The following is a 19,664-nucleotide window of genomic DNA, read 5'->3' as shown; positions in this document are numbered from 1 at the left end:
TGCTTGTTCCTTGACTATTTGCATCTATTATATTGCTAGTTCCTCAACTTAGAACTGACCTTAATACTTGCGTGCAATTAAAATGGTATAAAAGCAAAATGGAGGAGGATGGATGGGATAGGAGGTATATTGGGGATGGAATGGGGAAAGGGGCTAACATCTGAAATGTAAATAAATAAAACATCCAATAAAAAATACATCTTAAAAAAAAAACAGAAAAAAGAAGGCAAAATCCATAATTATAGAGCCCATGTCATTCTTATCTTTAGGGGGTGAGAGGACCTGTGACAGATCATCTGTCATTATCTTCTGTTGCCTTCTTCAGCTGGGCCTGGTGGGTCCATGACGTGACATCATCGAGCTTTCCTGCTGTTTCAGGTTAGAATTATCTTTACCCATATAAGCTCACTAGGCTGTAATTCGTGAGCAGGCTCCGCATAGACATGGGTGCAGCCCCTCAGACTTTCTGATGAGCAGTCGTCTCAGTCTGTTGCAGGGCCTGCATGAACTTGAAGAGAGAATGGTTACCAACTTTTGCCTTATAAATTTCTCAATATATGTTGCAACTGGTACTTAGGAAGGCAAAAAGTAGGAGACTGGCTCAATTTTTGCTAGTCTCAAGGACATATTTTCAAGATGTTTGTGTGCCCCTCCACCCCCACCCTTTTTTTTATCCTGTCCTGAGCATCGTGACCTACAGGTACAATGTCACCGTTACTTATCATTTAGGATCGATGTCGTATTTAGGCAACCTTTGCTTGTTGAAGTCTGGGTTATTGTCAGACCCCAGGGAGAGGAGCAGCCCAAATCTAGAAATAATAACTGGATTTGAGTAACTCAGTCCTCAGATGAAGTTTGGCAGCCATCTGTCTTCTGATAACAGCAGGGTGTATGGGTATCTTGTCCACCATCACCCATTTGTCTCCTGTTTGGCATCTTTTCTTTTTGTTCACAGGGTTTCTTTATGTAGATTGGGCTCTGGAGCAATTCAGGTTCAGGTAGGGTTATCAAGATCTGGAGAGGCTCACTGGTTCTAGGGATGCCTTCCAGGTGCGGAGTCTACTGTCTGGTTCCCTTAGGCCTCTGGGGATTCACATTTTTAATTGCTTTCTGGCTAAGGTGAGGATCCCTCCCTCTCTCTATAGAGGACCCCATAGGCATGAGCGATGGCAAATGCATACCGACTGTTTATGTATACGGTAATGGATTTACCTCAGCCAGTGCCTGGGTAACTCATGAAGCTCAGCCCTCTGTGTTGAAGTCCAAAGTGACAACTGAGGCCCCAGCATACCTCATTTCATTTTGACTAAAACTGTTTCCCCACCCCCACCCCACCCCCCAGTATACAGCACCGCTTCCCTTTCTTGTATGTTAGGTTAGTTTTGATGGATTGGACCATGTCGGTTATTTTCAGGTAATGCTGAGATCTGAAATGTAGACAGAGGCTGGAGGATTCAGACCCTGAAGCACAGCAGAGCAAAGGATGCAGCAGCTGCAGCTCTAGGGACAGCAGAGGCTCTCTTCAGAGCAGAGGTTCTGCCTGAAGCGGGAACTGAGTCCATCTTTCATAGCAGCAGTGAGTGCTTTCAAATTGCCAGCACCTGCCTGGATGGGCTGAGCTACAAGATCTTGCTGATGGGAGACAGAGGGGCAGGGGCATCTCCCCTCACAAAGTTTGGTGCTAGGGTACCATATCCATTGCAACATCAAGAAATAATACCCTGCTGTGTACACACATAAACTCCCAATCTGGTTGGTGGAGTCTGATGAACCTAACTTGACTGTGGTCTTGCAGAGAGGTTCTGTTGAGTTGTCAGGCAACAAGCTGGTTGGGCTAATGGATGAAGGTTTACAGAATCGGATATGGGACTGGTCCAGGAGAAGTAACTGATAATGTGTTATTTGAGCTTTGTATATCTACCCCTCTGGGATTTCCCCTCCAGAGGGCCACTACACAGTTTACAGTAGTTAGGAACAGTTACTGACTCAAAGTCAGTTTGTCAGTTTTCATTTGTACAGTTGTAATGGCAACTGCCCCAAACAAGCCTGATAAGGAACAGAAACAGGATCAAGTTTGGGGGGCAGATAGGACACTGGTCTCTTTTAGGGTCTCAGTGACTAGACAAGGACTCCATTTATAGGACAGAACATCTTTGCCCCCACCCTCCGCAACCCCATGTCTCTGGCTTTCCCTTTGGGATCTCTTTCATATTGTAAACTTTTGAACAGTCTGCAATAATTGGGGTGTGTGTGTGTGTGTGTGTGTGTGTGTGTGTGTGTGTGTGTACGTGCACGCAGGTGTGCACGCTTGCATGTGTGTGCACACACGCATGTTACATAATTTACATGACAGGGTTTCTTTGTGTAGCCCTGGCTATCCTAGAACTAGCTCTGTAGACCAGGCAGGCCTCAAACTCACAGAGATCCACATACCTCTGCATTCTTAGCGCTGGGATTAAAGGAGTGCACCACCTCCCGGCCTATTTATATTTTTAAACCTTTTAAACTTTTGGAGTTTTTTTTCCTAATATCTGGGGCTAACTGTATAACAAAAGCAGTATCACTTAAGCAGCTGTTTTTAATCCCTTTTAAAGGATTAAAATTTCACAAAGCTGACAAAATTGTTTAACATCTCCCTACCTTGGTCAGTATTAGACAAAAGGGGAAATCTGGTCCACACAGACTGCACTGTCTGGCAGTGATTCTCCTGCCAGACTCTGGGGTGGTTTCTCTACTATATCCAGAGAATAGTTTTGAATTTTCCCATTATACAGATCATTATTTGAAAGAAAAAAAATAAATGTTATGAAAGAAAAAGGAGTGAAATTTTTCTTTTCCCCAGGGGAAACTTTCCCCCTTCCCTAAGATACAACAAAGCCCTGCTTTGGCTGCTTAAAGAAGGGCAGGGGGTGAGGGGAATTAGGAAGTGCACAGCTCAGGGAACTATTTCTCCCTCCTTGTCTACAGTCTCTTAGGTGGCATGGGGCCCCGCAGGGGAAAGCCCAGGTCCCTCCCAGCCTTCACACAGGGAACTGACCACAAGCAGAGAGTCAAGTGACCAAACAAGCAAACACTGGGAAGTGGGAGGGAGAAGGTGAATTTCCTCTAATAGGGCTGAAAGAATATTTGGAGGTCTTGGATTTCTCTGGGAGACCTGGCAGGGCCAAAAAGAAGGCACATCTCAAGTAGTCAGGGTGGGTCTTGTATCAGAGAATGCCACTGGTCACTACAGGTGAACCGGTCGTGGTGGCAGAGATTTCATAGTCCAGACAGCTCCAACCATCATTAGGCACCCAACTTCAAGAGGGCCAATTGATTTCACAGAGGGGCTGGGATTTTCCTGTGTGAAAAACAGACATCAGATTCATCCTCACCAGAAAAACACTCCTCTGGGTCAAGGCAGGCCTCGTCCAACATCATCCTCAACATCACGTCACCATAGCAACAGCAGCAGCCACCAGCCGCACCTCCAGTTATGCCAGAGGGAGGCACAATGCAGTGCTGCCTGTGAGTCTACAGGAAGTAGTCTCGGGGGCAACAGTGGGTGGCTTCAGTCCCAGGATGTCTCACTCTCATTTCATTTTAGATTTGTTTCTGCAGACAAAAACAAAAAGATACACAGTAAAGACAACCAGCACACATTCATACATCTGAACAGACCAGGGGAGTCAGTGGTCTCTCACATAAATCTCCAGCTCCAGCACTGGGTCAGAGGCCAAGTCTGACCTCTCCTTTGTGCCCCAAACAAAAGATGCCTCAACCAGACTTACCTCCAGAGGTGACAGACCAGGGACCTTTCTAGTTTGGTTCCTTTGGGGATGGAGGTGTCAGACCAAGCATTAAGCAATGAGGGAGTCCTACAGCCCTGGAACTAACTTTCCAGGTTGCACATTCCCTAGAAGCCCCTTGACTACTGAACTCTTCCTCATCAAAGACTCTCTGAAACTCTCAGTGTCTTGAGGTCTGGTCTCAGGGGATGTCTGTGGAACCCCCAGAAATGTAAGGTATCCAATAGAGAAGACTACTTGGGGTTTAAGCCAGTAGAAAGTCTTTATTAGCTGGCTGGAACTATAATGGGGTTCCAATGTAGCCCCAAGTCTTTCTCAGGGTGAATGCTATGAGTTATTGCTCATATGAAAGGGTATCCTGGGACTCAGAAACCCAGGAACCATGCAGCTCTGAAGGGGAAAGTTATCCCAGTGGAAGGGAATCCTGAGACATGGACACTCAGGAACCCTTCAGCTCTAAGGTGGGACAGTGTCCCAAGGGAAGGGTGTCCTGAGTCATGGGAGCCCAGAAGCTACATAGCTCTGAGAAGAAGCTTCCTCAGAAGAGACATTGCAGCTCCCTGGGGAGAGAATCCTTTGCCGAGCTGAGGAGCTCAGGATCCTCAGCTTACTCCACTTCTTGGTTTTTTTTTTCTTTTTCTCTTCATTGCTTCTTTTCTTCCTTGCTTCTTTTGATGAGAGAGTCACACCCGGCAGCAAATATCACGAAAGAGATTTATTGACGGGTCCAGGATGTGGAGGGACAATCCAGGGATGGCTGTACTCTGTCCACGGAAGCAGACAGCAAGGAATTGGACATAGGGCAGGACTTATATAAGATTTCTTAGGGGCAGAGCCTTACACAGGCAGAGATTTCCAGATTGAGGATTGGTGGGATTTTAAGTCCTGAGCTTGAGGAGTTCAGGGATTAGTGAGTTTTCCCATTCAGGGATTGGTGGAGTTTTGTGGAAAGCTCTGGGATTTGTGGGTTTTTCCCTGCTCAAGGATTAGTGGCTTTTTTTCACTCCCTTTTCCCTGCATTGGGCTCATGGGTTAGGGTAGGAAGTCCTTGCTGGTCACAGCCGCTTTTGGCTGAGGCGCTGTCTCTGTGGAGCTGCTCAGAGAGGCTGGAGTGGAGGTGCTGCCTTGTGTACAGCTCCTGTGGGACAGCTCCTGCAGCGGTACTTCCCCAAGGCTACAGCTGAGTCTGGAAAGAAGTTGTGGACAGCTCCTCATGCAGGCAGTAATCTGAGGCAGGAAAGATGTGCCACCGTGGACAGCTCCTGAGGGGCAGCTCCCTCTGAGGAGGGAAAGGAGATGCTCCACCCACCGTGGACAGCTCCTGTGACAGCAGCAGGCAGAGGCGACGTCCTGGTGAGGCCAGGACAGCTCCTTCTAGGGCGTCTCACTGAAGCCCCAGGCAGAGGTGAGAAGGAGGAGCCAGCGCCGCCTTGACTGGCTTTGCAAGCTGCTTAGGGACTACAGAACTTTTAAGCACACAAAAAAAACATAACCTGGGTTGACATACTTCAATTAACAAGAACATTAGGAACAATTAGCCAGACATGGAACCATAGAAGCCAAAAACCAGGGTTAGTATGTCATGGCCTGAGCAAAATGTTGAGGCCCGGGCCGACCCACGTTTGGGCGGCCACTGTATCCCGGTCCAAGCTGCTGCTCCAGTCCGGGGGTCGGGGTTCAGCAAGAGAGAGAGTGAGGCTGGACTCGAAGAATGGAGACCAAACAGAATGTGTTTCAATCCTGTTTATTCTTCAGTCTCCCTTCTTCTCTCCAAGTCCCAAGTCTTAAGTTCCTAGTCCCTAGTTCCTAGTCCCTAGTGCCTCCAAGTTCCAAGTTACTTCTTCCAAGTTCTCTTCCAAGTGCCTGCTACCTGATGCCTAATTCCTACTCCAAGTTGTACTCCAAGTTGTACTCTCTGAAGTGTCTCCTAAAAGTGTCTCCCTAATGTCTGCTGTGTCTGATTCTCTCTAGAGCCAAGTGTCTTCTACCTAATGTCTGGTGTCTCTGATTCTCTGATCTCAGTCTGATTCTGATCTGTTCTGTCTCTGCCTTTTATATGTCTCACTTCTAAGCCACGCCTTTTGGTCACACCTTTAATCATGCCCTTAGGTCTTGTCTCTAAATCTGATCTCTAGGTCACACTCTTAAGTCACACACCTTTAATCTCACACACCTTTAATCTCACACACCTTTAATCTCAAGGTATCTAAACCAAGATTATCAGAGTGTGCTCAGCTGTTGTAGGCTATTGTAATCCAAGTCACATGTCAGGGTATATGGCTCAAGATGGCTGCAAAGCTGATAGCCGCTTTCTGCTAAAAGTTGGCCCCCAACATTAGTACGTTTAGAAACTTCCCCAGAACTATGGACTTTATACTATAGATTAGGTCTTTGTTTTCATTTTGGCAAGTGGAACCGAGTTTTACGGCCTGAGTGGGTTCTTCTTTCATGGTGTCAGTTGTGCTAAGGTCTGGAGGCCTGTTTTGAGACCAGTATGAGAAGCACGAAACCCGAGCTCATGTTGGAGATATAAAATGAAACCCGAGCTCATGTTGGAGATATAAAATGAAACCCGAGCTCATGTTGGAGATATAAAATGAAACCCGAGCTCATGTTGGAGATAAAATTCAGTTGTAGAATGCTTGTCTAGCATGTACAAGATTAGACCTGAAACACCATCGAAAATAATTATTAGTATTTTATTCAAACAAATATGTGCAATATATAAAACAAATAGAGTCAACAAAACTCTTCTCAGCTGCTCAATTAGACCCAGAAGAACACTTTAATGTGGTGTTGATATCAGAACAGATGAACATTTGAAAACTGTCACTTCTTGCTTTTCTTCTCTTTTTTATTGTTCTCTCTAGTTGTATTTAAGCTACCTTCTTCTCTATATCTTATGGTCCCAAACAAGACATAATTTTCCATTACCACAAAAGAATGTTTTTGAAGTGAAGGAAATACGAGGCAGTGACTTTAAAGCTCAGAGAACAGGAATAAGCTCAGGGCAGGTTGTTTGTAATAGCAGTCTTCTGTAGAAATGACCTGTGGGAAAACTTGAAGAGCAAAGCAACGTATGGACTTCACATGAATGCAAGGAAATATTTAAAAGGCTCTAAAAGTGACAAAAATGTGTAGTTATGAATCAAACGATTCAAGGTAAAGATTACATGTTTTAGCATTTGCTCTGTTTAAAAAAAAAAAAAACATAACTTTTGGGCCAAGGATGAATTACCCAGATATCTAATTAAGTCCTTCTTAAAATTTTTGATACTTAAATTCTGGATAGCATTGCCTTCAAAAGAAATCTTAATTTTAATTTTACATGGTGGCCTTGGAGAACTAACTAGACTCCACACACTATTTGTGAAGAAAGTACAGTAGATATTATATGTGTTGACCACTGCACTCATTCCAATCTCTTTTTATGCTGTCTGTGACTGGGAAATACATGTTAACCCTTCCTACTATTAAAATGGAAAGACAACAAATAATGTGGGAAAAGAAAACTAAATGTTTTTGACTTCAGAAAGAATTTTATACCCAAGTTGCAAACACGCTGTGAACTGACAATGGTTATGATTTACTCAGGGCTCTTGCACCAACAGGCCATGGAAGTTAAAACCAAGAGTTTTCATACCGATTTTTATATCACTAAGTGAATGTAAGACCAAAAATCTTTAGATCTGGCAAGTGGATTTCACTTCAGAATAAAGTATTTGCATAAAAAATGGCGCTGGTCCAAAAGAAAAGGAAGTCCTCTGCTCTCAACGCCATAATATACTGTTTCTTAAACACTCAGAATCAGACATTACCTCCTGCCTTTCTTATTACAGTTGTTTCATCAAAGGTGGCCAACAGTTAGCTTCAGGATATTCCAGCATTTCAACTGTCCTTGTTTACTGTCTGTGGAATGTTTCTGTCCAATTTGTCAAGCCTTGGCAGTCAGATCTTCATGAAGAATAAATATGTTATGTGTTTTAGTAACTTAACAACAGTTTGAAAGTGTGGGAATGTAAGCAGATTCCTATTACAACATGGGAACTAGACAGAAGGGTGGAAATTGCTAAAGGAGTTTTAACTATTTCATCATTGTCTGGCCTTCTAGAAACTGTGATGGCTAAAGTTATGTTTTAAGTTTAAATTAGGGTGCTTAAAGAGGTCTATAAAACAAAACTGCCTCTAACCTACTAAGCCCCAGTTGTCCAAAGACAGATAACTTCCTGGAAGGCTGAGGGCTGTTGTTCATGTGATAACAAGCCATGTGTTTTCACTTCTGTAAACAAGTTTGGTTGCACCAGATGAACAGAATGAGATTGATCACAAGTGGTCAAGAAGTATGTGGGCAGGAAGTACTTCAGGATATATGCTTGCACCATTAGGACAAAGGTGGGAAGTGCATAGCCTTGTGGGTCTTGCCCTTATTAGCTCCTGTCTCGTGTGATTTGAGACCATATTCTGGGAATCCCAGGTATGAGCCTGACTAGCTGGGATGATTTGTATATGCTTGGACCAGGGAGTGGCACTATTACAAGGTGTGGCCCTGTTGGAGTAGGTGTTGGAGTAGGTGTGTCACTGTGGGTGTGGGCTTAAAGATCCTCATCCTAGCTGCCTGGAAGTCAGTATTCTGCTAGCAGCCTTAAGACGAAGATGTAGAATTCTCAGCTCCTCCTGCACCATGCTGGCCTGGATGTTCCTGCCTTGATGATAATGAATTGAACCTCTGAACCTGTAAGCCAGCCCCAATTAAATATTGTATTTATAAGAGTTGCCTTGTTCATGGTGTCTGTTCACAGCTGTAAAACCATAACTAAGACACTAGTGTCCATCATCCCTGCCAGTATTGAAGAAAGCTTGCTTCAAATTTGGCTTCAAAACTGTGGTAGTGGCTTTATTCTCACACCGTGGGATTAACAAAACCTGTAACATTACAACTCTACTCCCTTTTCAGAAATTAAATTGGAATTTATTCTGGAGACTCAAATGTTGCAATGAATTCTGGGATCTCTAAAGATGTGCCTTCCTGGAACAATGTGATTAGCAGTATTTTCCAGTGAATGTGTCATCTGTGACAAAGTAAAAAAAGAGGATCTCTCTGAGCGTGAGAGCTGACTGCCTTCCATCAACGCAATGCTCAGGTTCACAGTGCTCCAAGTGCTTTAGAACACCAGAGTAAGGAAGGAATGAAGTGTGACTCCATTGGTTCTTCCATTTGGTTCCTTGTCTCCATTCCAAATTGTCTGACACTGGGAAAACCACTCAGAATTTTGAGGGCCTGATAGAGACTTATATTCTACCATCAAAGACCTCTGGGTTAAGAGTCTGGCTCCTAAGACACCTGGGACAAGTCTCAGTACCTGTGACTCCTCCCAGTACCTCTGCACCCTTCCCTAATCCTCCCCAGCCCCGGATCTAGGCCTCCCTTCCCCTAGCTTTGGATTCTTATATAACTCAATTATTCGGCTACACACTTACTTGTTTCCATATACCAAGACTCCCTTGGTCTCTTGGCTTCTCATTTGCCTCCAAGTCCCTTCTCTTGTCTGTCTTCCCTCTTTCACTGCCCACCCCCTTCTCTCATGGCCAGGTTCAGTCTGGACCCTTCTGATGCCTCTGTCTATTTTCTCCCTCATATCTACAATAAAACCCGTCTCCTCAGCCATACTTAGAAATGATCACATCCTCATTTTCATTCACTAGTGTCTTATTAAACTGGGGTTTTATTGCCGTGAAGAGACACCATGAAGATAACAACTCTTACAAAGGAAAACATTTAACTGGGGCCAGACAGTTTCAGTGATTTAATCCATTATTGTCGTTGCAGTAAGCGTGGCCGTATACAGGCAGACATGATTGGTGCTGGAGATGACGCTGTTCTACATCTTGATCTGCAGACAGCAGAAGGAGACTGCCCCAGTAGGCCTAGCTTGAGCATATGAGACCTCAAAGCCCACCTCCTAGTGACATACTTCAACAAGGCTATGCCTCCTAATAGTGCCATTCCCTATGGGTCAAGCATTCAAACTCATGAGTTAATGAGTCTAGAGGGGGCCATGCCTATTCAAACCACCACAACTAGGTACTTGAGTGACAGCATGCTGGGCCCAGAGATTCCACATGTTGGCTCTGTGGGCTGGAACTCAGGTGCAGATATGGCAGGTCTGAGACCTAAGCAAACCACATAGGAGGAAGAGTCCCAGAGAATCCCAGCCTCCTACACTGCCTGGTCTGGTTTGAGAAGTCTGGCTTCTGTGACACCATCAATATTGGATCCTTACTGGGACTCCTCCCAATTAGTCTACAGCTGCCTTGTGCCATGAAGATCCACATTCAGAACAGCAGGATTGGCCCTTTCACATGTCCCAATCATTTGCAGATGATTCAGATTTGGGGGCGGGCCATCTCAGAGGTCTGGATCTGGGCCTGGGTAATAGCAGAGCTGGTCAGCCCGCTGGATCTCCTTTATCCACACCACCATGGCTCACTAGTACTGCCCTGGCTAGGGCACCCAATGCGCCATCAGCAGGAGGTAAGCGCTGCTTTTCTCATGCCATCAGAGCTGGTTTACTTGCACCCATGCCTCCAGAGCCAGCTCCATTGTGCTGCTGAGTCAAGGTGCAGAGGTCCATTCTCCCAAGTGCTGCAGTCTGTGAAGGGCTAGGCCAGCTGTCCTGCTCTCACACCCTCATGACTGGCTCATCCATGCCTTTGTCATTAGGGCCAGCTACACTGTGATGTCCAGGTGAGGTGCAGAGCTGGCTCTGAGTGCTATAGCCAGTGACGGGCAGGGCTATCTCTCCTGATCTTATGCCCTTAGGACTAACTCTCCTGACTACCACAGGCGGTGAAGAGGGGGAAGGCATCACCCTCAAACCCACAAACCCATGTTTCTTCATGACAGCAGTAGATATGCCAGCTCTCCCTCCATCGTGCTCCCAGGGCTGGCTCACCTGCACCCCTCCACCCGTGCCAGCTCTGCTGTGCTCTCTCCGGAGTACTACAGTGGGTGAGAAGCAGAGCTAGCGATCCCATGTTTATGACTCTGTGGGCAACTTCCTCATTGCTGGAGTCAGCCGTCCCATTCTCATGCCCTTGAGGCCAGCTAATCCACACCCTGCCACCAGGGCCAGCTCCACTGGATTGCTTGGGTAAAGCACAGGCCTGCATGCTGCAGCTGGTGGAAGGTGGGGCCAGCTCTCCAGAGTGCCACAGCCAGTGAGGGGCAGGACAATTTCTGCACAGCCCCTAGACATGTGTGGTCCCCAGTGGCTGATGTCCCCATGTTCTCTAGTATGGATCTAATTGCATTCTTCTACATGACATTTGGCCAGTTTGACCAGTACCATTTGTGGAAGATGCTTTTTTTTTTTTCCAGTGTGTATTTTGGGGCTCTTTATCAAAAATCAGGTTTCCACAGGTGTGTGGATTTCTGTATGGGATTTCAATTTGATTGCAGTATCAATATGTGTTTAATAATATTATGCTGTTTAGTACATAAATTATTATATAGTAATTTGTTAATATATAGTTCTGCAGTATGACTTGACATTTATGGATGGTGATAACTCCAGAAGTTCTTTGATTATTCAGGATTGTTTTAGCTATCCTAGATTACTTGTGTTTCTGAATGAAATTGAAAATTGTCCTTTCAAAATCTGTGATAAATTATGTTGGAAATTTGGTGGAGAGTGGATTGAATTTGTAGATTGATTTTGGTAAGCTGGCCGTTTTTATTATATGAATCCTACCAATCCATGAGCATGGGAGATCTTTCCATCTTCTAATGTCTTCTTCAATTTCTTTTTTCAATGACAAAGTTTTTGTCATACAAATCTTTCATGTGCTTGGTTAGAGTTACACCAAGATATTTTATATTATTTTAGGCTATTGTGAAAGGTTATTTCCTTGACTTCGTTTTCAATATGTTGATCATTTGCATACAGGAGGGCTGCAGGGTTTTGTGAACTAATTTTGTATCCAGATACTTTTCTGTAAGACTTTCCTGGTGGAATTTTTGGTGTAACGTGTGTGTGTGTGTGTGTGTGTGTGTGTGTGTGTGTGTGCGTGTTATCATCTAAAACTAAAAATACTTTGGCTTCTTCCTTTCCAGTCTTCATCCCCTTGATCTCCTTGAACTGTCCTATTGCTCCAGCTAAAATTTCAAGTACAATATTGTATTGGTATAGAGAAGAGTGGACAACTGGCACAGCCATGGCTACTGGAAATGTTGAAAGTTATGAAGCCAGCACATGTTTGACACAGTTCCAGCAAAGCTGAACCAAACTGTAATCTTAATTTTTTAAAATCTTATTTTAATGATAGATTTTAAATGCTTTAGCCTTTCTTGTAATCTACCACCCACAGGAGGTAGTAGAAAAGACAGGATACAGGAGAAGTGGACCCAATTAGAAAGGTTCTTTGGAGCAATTCCCACCTGCGTTGTCTGGAAATCGGCAGTTCAATTCACAGGTTAGCAGGCAGTAGCATCTCGATCCATTCAAAAACAGCTCACGGATACACCAGCAGTCTAGTTCGGTAGAGATGGGTTAGCAACAGTAGTGACACAACCCAGCAAAACAGCCAAGCCTCAGCCTCAGCTCCAGTCAGCAGGAAGTGCCAGCAGAACACCAGGAGTTTTTAGCTGTGTCTCTCTCAGGAAATCAAAGATCAGCAAAGACACAAGACCCACAAACATTGCACAGCTAGCTGTACCAGCAAGCAAAGATCTGTCTCTGTCACTCTGTGGAATCCTATTTATACCTCCAAACATCATGTGTCCTCCACATGTCTTACCTCAGCATGGCGCTTGCCTCAGCACGTGCATCCAATCAGCCCGAATCCTTGGAAGCAGCAACAAACTGCAGCACACCACCAGAAGTTTTTTGGTGGGATTCTCTCTACGTCCTAACAATGCGACTCAACTATTCAATGTAAAGTGGACCAACACATGTGTGTTCTTAGCAAAGAATCCTTCATCATGTGTCCTTTCACATGTTTGTTTTAGTAGAACATCCTCTCTCCTGTGTCTGCTTCAGAGAAACATTTCTTTACCAATCTGACTTAGCCTTTCACACTTGTGTCCACTTTAATGAAATGGTTATGTGTTTTCTCCAACAAAACACCATCCAACTGTCTTTCCAAAGAACCCTTAAGTTTCCACTTTACCAAATGCTGAGATCACAGTCATCCTGTCTCTCAGTTTTAGGTTTTGGTCTCTGCATGTTGCATTCTTGCATTATAATTTTCTGCATTATAATTCATCGGATTTTTTTCCCAAAGAAAATTTGTCTGAGTCTTTTTAGAAAAGTCCTAAACTTACTATCCCTTCTGCTTTTAGGAAAATAACTTTACCTAACTCTATTTGGAAATCTTCCTGATGCCCTGGAGATCACTATGAGGACAGATAAGCACAAAGATGCTATGAGTTTCTTTGAGAGCCTATGACTCCAGGAATCTTCTTAGGGTTTCTGCCTCTAAGCAAACTGAGACAGTATAATTGGAACAGTGTAAATCTGGAGAGAGTTGGTAAATTCTGACTAGTGAGGAGGGGCTCTGAGACTCCCAGTGTTTCTCAGTCTGTGGATGACCATAACTCCTCCAAGTTATGACTGGAGAAGGTTTTTGTAGATATGAGGGAGAGTACAGCCAGAGACATCTGCAGTCCAGAGCAGGAAGAGAAAGGAGTACACTGAAAATGCCCAGCAGATTCAGTTGGGCCATGAGAGAAGACAGATGGGGAAAGAGTGGATGGATGCTTCCTGCCATGATGATAATGGAGCTGACCTGCTACCCCCCACAACGCACACTTGCACACACACACACACACACACACACACACACACACACACACCCTGAGCCAGAATGTCACAGAGTTTTTAAGCTTGAAAACTACAAATGTCTGTGCCAAGTTGTAGATACATTTTCCCACCAGTCAGGATTTATGGATAAGGGCTTTCCTTAAGTGGTTGATCTACATCAACAAATACAGAATGTAGGTTTTACAATCCAACTAATCAAATCTATTTGTTCTTTTCTGGTCAGGGAGAGTCATTGTGTTTGGGAGTAGCAAAAAAATGAATAATGGAAACTGGTCAGAAATAGTCATGTTTTGGGGAACAAAATATGAATAACAGAAGATTTTCAACTACTGAGGAATCCCCAGTTCCCTAGGGGCTGGAAACCAGAACTTAGTTTCACTTTATGATTAAAATAGAGTCTGAAAAGAAAATGGCAGTATTTAGGGAAAGTTTCTTTTGCTTGTTCCCAATAAACTTCAGTTCAGAGAAGCTAAGTATTGTAACTAAGCTTACATACGCATGTAAGTAGGAAGTGGTAAAGCCAATCCAATTTAGACAGAGTTTTTGGTTGTTTGCTAAATGGCTGCTTATTCTGTAACTCATCTTGGCCTTGAACACCCAATCGTCCTGCCTTCTCCCATGAATGCTGGGATTATAAATCTGTGTAACCACACTGCTGAGACTGAGGTCTTTCTTTATTGTTACTGCGTGTGAATGCAGGCACGTCTATGCTACTGGATCCATGTGGAGGTCAGAGGACAACATTCTAGGGTCCATTCTTTCCTTCCACCTCCCTACTGAGGGTCGCTCTTATTGTTCCTGTTATACAACACACTCAAGGCTGGCTCAGGAACTAGGGATGATGGGATTTTGTGTGAATGCTCAGATTACAGATGATATATATATATATATATATATATATATATATATATATATATATATTCATCAAGCTTACCAAAATACTTTCACAAACTGAGATCAAGATTCAGATCTTGCAGACCAAGACTGAACTCTCGCTTTGTTTTAATTTTTTGAGACAGTCTCATTATGTAGCTATGAATGTTCTGACTCATCTATGACTGTGTAGCTATCTAGATATCTACTATGCAGATATGTACTATCTACATCTTTGACTGTGTAGATTAGAGTGACATTGAACTCATAGAGATCTGACACTGACACTTCTGCCTCCTGCAAGCTGGGGTTAAAGGAATGTGTCACTATGCCTAGTAAGACTGAAGTTCTTGTCTTGGTTTGGGGGGGAGGGTTGGGTTTCTGAGACAGTATTTTTCTGTGTTATCTTGGCTGTCCTGGAACTCAATCTATTGACCAGGCTGGTCTCAAACTCAGATATCTGCCCACCTCAGCATACCAAATGCTGGGATAAAGGCATGCACCACCATACCCAGCTAAAACTGAATTTTTAACTACTGCACTTTGCATTAATTTTGAGGTTTAGTTATTGCCAACAAACACAGCAATCCAAAATTTAAAATAAAGAAAATAGAATCAATGATTAGGTATAGGGAAGGAGATAGATAGGCAGGTAGATTTCATATATATATATATATATATATATATATATATATATTGCGTGTGTATATGTATTTACAACAAATGTTATCACTTTCAAAGCAGGATAGTGAAGATAATAATTTAATTAAATTATAATATGATCCCTAGTAATAGTATTTGAGAGAGCAAGAGGGCAAAGTTAAACACCACACCTAAAATGATATGTCTAGAAAAATTTAGTCACTGTCCTGGTTAGTATTTTTTACCAACTTGACACAAACTTGGGTCATTTGGAAAGAGGGAATCTCAACTGAGCCAATGTCTCCATCAGAGTGGTCTGCAGGAAAGTCTATGGGGACACTTTATTGATTGATGCCACATTAGATAGTGCCATACCTGGGCAAGTGATCCCAGGGTATATAAGAAAGCCAAACTGAGCAAGCCAGTAAGAAGTGTTCTATGGTCTCTGCTTTCTGCTTCAGCTCCTCCTTCAGGTTCCTGCTTTGACTCCTGACTTGACTTTCTTTGATGATAGACTATGATATGGAAATATAAGCCAATTAAACTTTTCACGCACATTGCTTAAGTTCACAGTGCTTCACCACAGCACTGGATAGGACCACTGGCCCAGGGTGATACCACTTACAGTGGGTTGTACCCTCTTACATCAATCATTAATTAAGAAAATGCCCCAAAAGCTTACCCACAGGCCACTCCCATGGAGGCATTTTCTCAATTGAAGTTACTGCTTCAATTGAAATGACACTTGTATAAACAAAAACTAACCAGCACAAAGCCACTTGCTTCTTAGCTTCTAGTTATCAAGAAATAGTCTTTGTTCTGCTGGAGAAAGCATGGTAAGAAGAAAAAGATAAGTGCTTCATTTTACAAGGGAATAATCAATTGAGATTTTATCAAGACAATCACTCACACACACCCTTTTTTTTTCCACTGAGTTTTTCTATGAGTCTTTTACAGAGTTGGAGTCTATCCTGGTCTATGTAGCCCTGGATGGACTTAAACTCATTACATAAACCAGGCTGAACTCCAACTGCCTCAGATATGCCAGCCTCGCCGGGCGGTGGTGGCACACACCTTTAATTCCAGCACTTGGGAGGCAGAGGCAGGTGGATTTCTGAGTTCAAGGCCAGCCTGGTCTACAAAGTGAGTTCCAGGACAGCCAGGACTACACAGAGAAACCCTGTCTCGAAAAACCAAAAAACCAAAAAACCAAAAAAAACAAAAAAACAACAACAAAAAAAAAACCCAACAACAACAAAAAAGATATGCCAGCCTCCTGAGAGCTGGGTATTGAAAGCTTGAGCCACTAGGCCCTACCCACCCATCTTAAAAAAGAAATCACTAAAGGGCTGGGAATGTAGCTTAATCATTTGTTTGTCTGGCATGAATAAGACACCAGGTTTGAGCCTCACTTTGATATTAAATTAGGTGTTGGGGGGCATGCCTATAACTCCAAACAGAAGCTGTAATGTGGGTCAGCTACCTCAGGGAGTCAGTACAGGACACATCTGGACACCAAAATCTCAGTGAAAGAAGATTTATTACCCCAGAAGGGCAAAGTGGGAGTGGGGGGAGGCAAAAGGAGGAGGAGAGACAGCAAGCAGTTACAACAGAATTAAGAAAGAAAGAATGAGGGAGAAGGTGGTGGAGGGAGGGAGGGAGGGAGGAAGGAAGGAAGGAAGGAAGGAAGGGAGAGAGAGAGAGAGAGAGAGAGAGAGAGAGAGAGAGAGAGAGAAAGAAAGAGAAAGGAAGGAAGGAAGGAAGGAAGGAAGGAAGGAAGGAAGGAAGGAAAAAAGGAAGGAAGAAAGAAAGAAAGAAAGAAAGAAAGAAAGAAAGAAAGAAAAGAAAAGAAAGAAGGAAAGAAAGAAGAAGTAAGTTAGGGGTTTTTTTTGTACAAGTGTGTTTTTAAGGGGGAAAAATGAAAGATGGGTTTATAAATCTTGATTGGACATATTAGCCAAATAAAGAATTCTGATTGTTGGACCTCACTGTTTTGTCTCAGGAATGAGTTGGTGACCAAATAAATGAACAGGCTTTGGGAGATGGCTTCAGGGATGTTATCTGATGGTCTTTAGCAAGGAAAAGGAAAAGTGGGAGAAGGGCAAAAGGCAAAACCTGTCTGCAATGTTTGCCATGCTTGGGCCTAATCGATCCCTCTCAAAGCAGGAGGATCGGGAGTTCAAAGTCATTCTTGTCTACACAGCCTGTTCAGAGCCAACCTGGGCTACATGAAACTTTGTTTAAAACAAAACAAACAGAAACAAAAAAAATCTGACAGAACACACAAACTAAAAGACAGTATTGGCATATTTCCTGAAACTTATTTCAGTTATGTGTCTCAGGAGGACTGAAATAAACATTCCTGAAATTACAAAGAAGTTTTGAAAATATGGCCCAAGTAAGCAAACTTACTGAATGAAAACAAATGGAAAGGAAAGGAAAGGAAAGGAAAGGAAAGGAAAGGAAAGGAAAGGAAAGGAAAGGAAAGAACTGCCCCTAGGTATGGTGGAGGAGAAAGTTTATTGTAGATAAAAGGGAGAGCATAGATAGCCAGAGGCAGACACAGCATGGAAAGTTAAGAGTGGTCATGATTCTGAGTCATGAAGAGAGGGAGAATGGGAAGGGAGAGGGTACAGGGGAATTGGGTGCAGCAGCCAGGAAGCCAAATGTACAAAAGAGGTAACCAAAATGTCTGGATTTGACAGGGAAGAGCCTGTGGGGGAGGGGAGCCCAGCCCCTGGACTTGGGAGTTTAGGGCAAGGGGTGGAGTATGTCAGCCAAATTCTGTGATGGGTAGAAACTAAGGAATGTTAAGGGAGCCTGTTAAGTAGGCATCTTGGCCATTTGTCCGAGGTTTGAAAGTTAATACCTACATGCTTCTCTTTCTTTCTCTTCTCTTCTCTTCTCTTCTCTTCTCTTCTCTTCTCTTCTCTTCTCTTCTCGGCATTTAAAAGGCTTTTATAAATCATTCTACTCCAACATCGGTGTTCTTAAGTAAAATTAACTTAACTGGGCATGTTGTTCCATCAAACTACCTTCTAAATATTTATCTCCATGCCTATAGATCAGTGCCGCTTTCAGCACTGGCCATTTTGCAGTGGACAAAGGTTACTGCAGAGATAATTGACCAAAGTGCCAAAAAAGAAAAAAAAAAAGAAAGTTGTTGAATACTCAGCCTTAAGTATAACATCTATGGTACCCCTTTCCTGGATGAGAAAATGAATTGAGGACATGACACTCCTCACTATGGTTGAGGGAAGGTTTATTGCAGCTATGAGGGAGAGCAGAGGCAGAGGCATCTGGCAAAATCCAGGATGAGCATGGCTGGTGGGCTGAACAGAGCCATATGGGAGAGAAGAGGGCAGAGCCAGAAGCCAAGAGGCTGGGAGAGCAGGAACCAGGAGACCACAGTAACTAAAAACTGGCTGAGTTACATAGGGATCAGAGGCTGGGGACGGGAATCTCAGTCCAATCTCTGGCCTGCAGAGTTTGGGACAAGGAGGCAGGGCACACCAGCCAGGATGACCGCATAACTGATACTGTAACAGGTAGGAGCTGAGGAAGACTGTAGGCCAGAGGAACTTTGATATGTTAAATAGTCCTTTGTCCTGAGTTTGAGACCTAACTTTCCAAAGCCCAAGAAACATTGCAGAAGAGTTTCAAGAATGTAAAATTTTAATGGTGGGAAACATAGTCTTCTGGATATGACATGCCCATTCCACAGAATTTCCTGGGACAGACTGCTCCATCATGGGTAGGGGAGGGGCTCATGATGCTCCACCCTTCCTACAGAGTTAATAGCATTTAGTTTTTCTGGGTGGAGGCAAAGACATTTTCCTTAGTTGTGTACCAATGGATACATTGCCCATGTTCCAGTTAATTAACCTCCTTTCCCATGTTTATGTAGGCAATCCTAGTTAAAATCAGTAGGCCACTGCTGGGTGGTGGTGGCAGAGGCAGTTGTATCTCAGAGTTTGAGGACAGCCAGGTCTACAGAGTAAGTTCCAGAACAGCCAGAGATACACAAAGAAACCCTGCCTTGAAGAACAAAAACAAAGCAAAACATACTGGTCACTAAAATAAAATAAGTTGTCGCGCCCCGCTCGACCAGCAAGGAAGATGCGACAAACCGGATCCTTCTCAACAACCTTTATTGTAGAAGCGCTCTTTTAGATTTCAGGGAGAGACCTGGAGTGCCCAGAACGGGCTGCTTATATACCCTCAGCCCTGGAGGGGGAGTGGGGGGAAGCACATGGAGGTGCACGATTGGTCAAATTGCAGTGCTTCATTAGCATACCACATTAGCATACCCCGCCAGGGAAGGGGTTAACTGGTCAGAGTGTGGTGCTTAATTAGCATACCTTGTTCCGGAGGGGTTGGAGCCAAACTGAATTGCGCATGCGCGGTGCACTGGTAGTTACTAGCAGAGGCCTAGGCAGGCACCATCTTGGCCAGCCTCATCAGATCGGCTGGCACACGCTTGGCCTGCCGAGTCGGGTCGGAGGCCTACAATAAGTAAAATAAATCCTCTGAAAATAGA

Source organism: Arvicanthis niloticus, chromosome 25, assembly GCF_011762505.2.
Source record: "Arvicanthis niloticus isolate mArvNil1 chromosome 25, mArvNil1.pat.X, whole genome shotgun sequence".
NCBI lineage: Eukaryota > Metazoa > Chordata > Mammalia > Rodentia > Muridae > Arvicanthis > Arvicanthis niloticus.
This window is presented reverse-complemented; position numbering follows the sequence as displayed.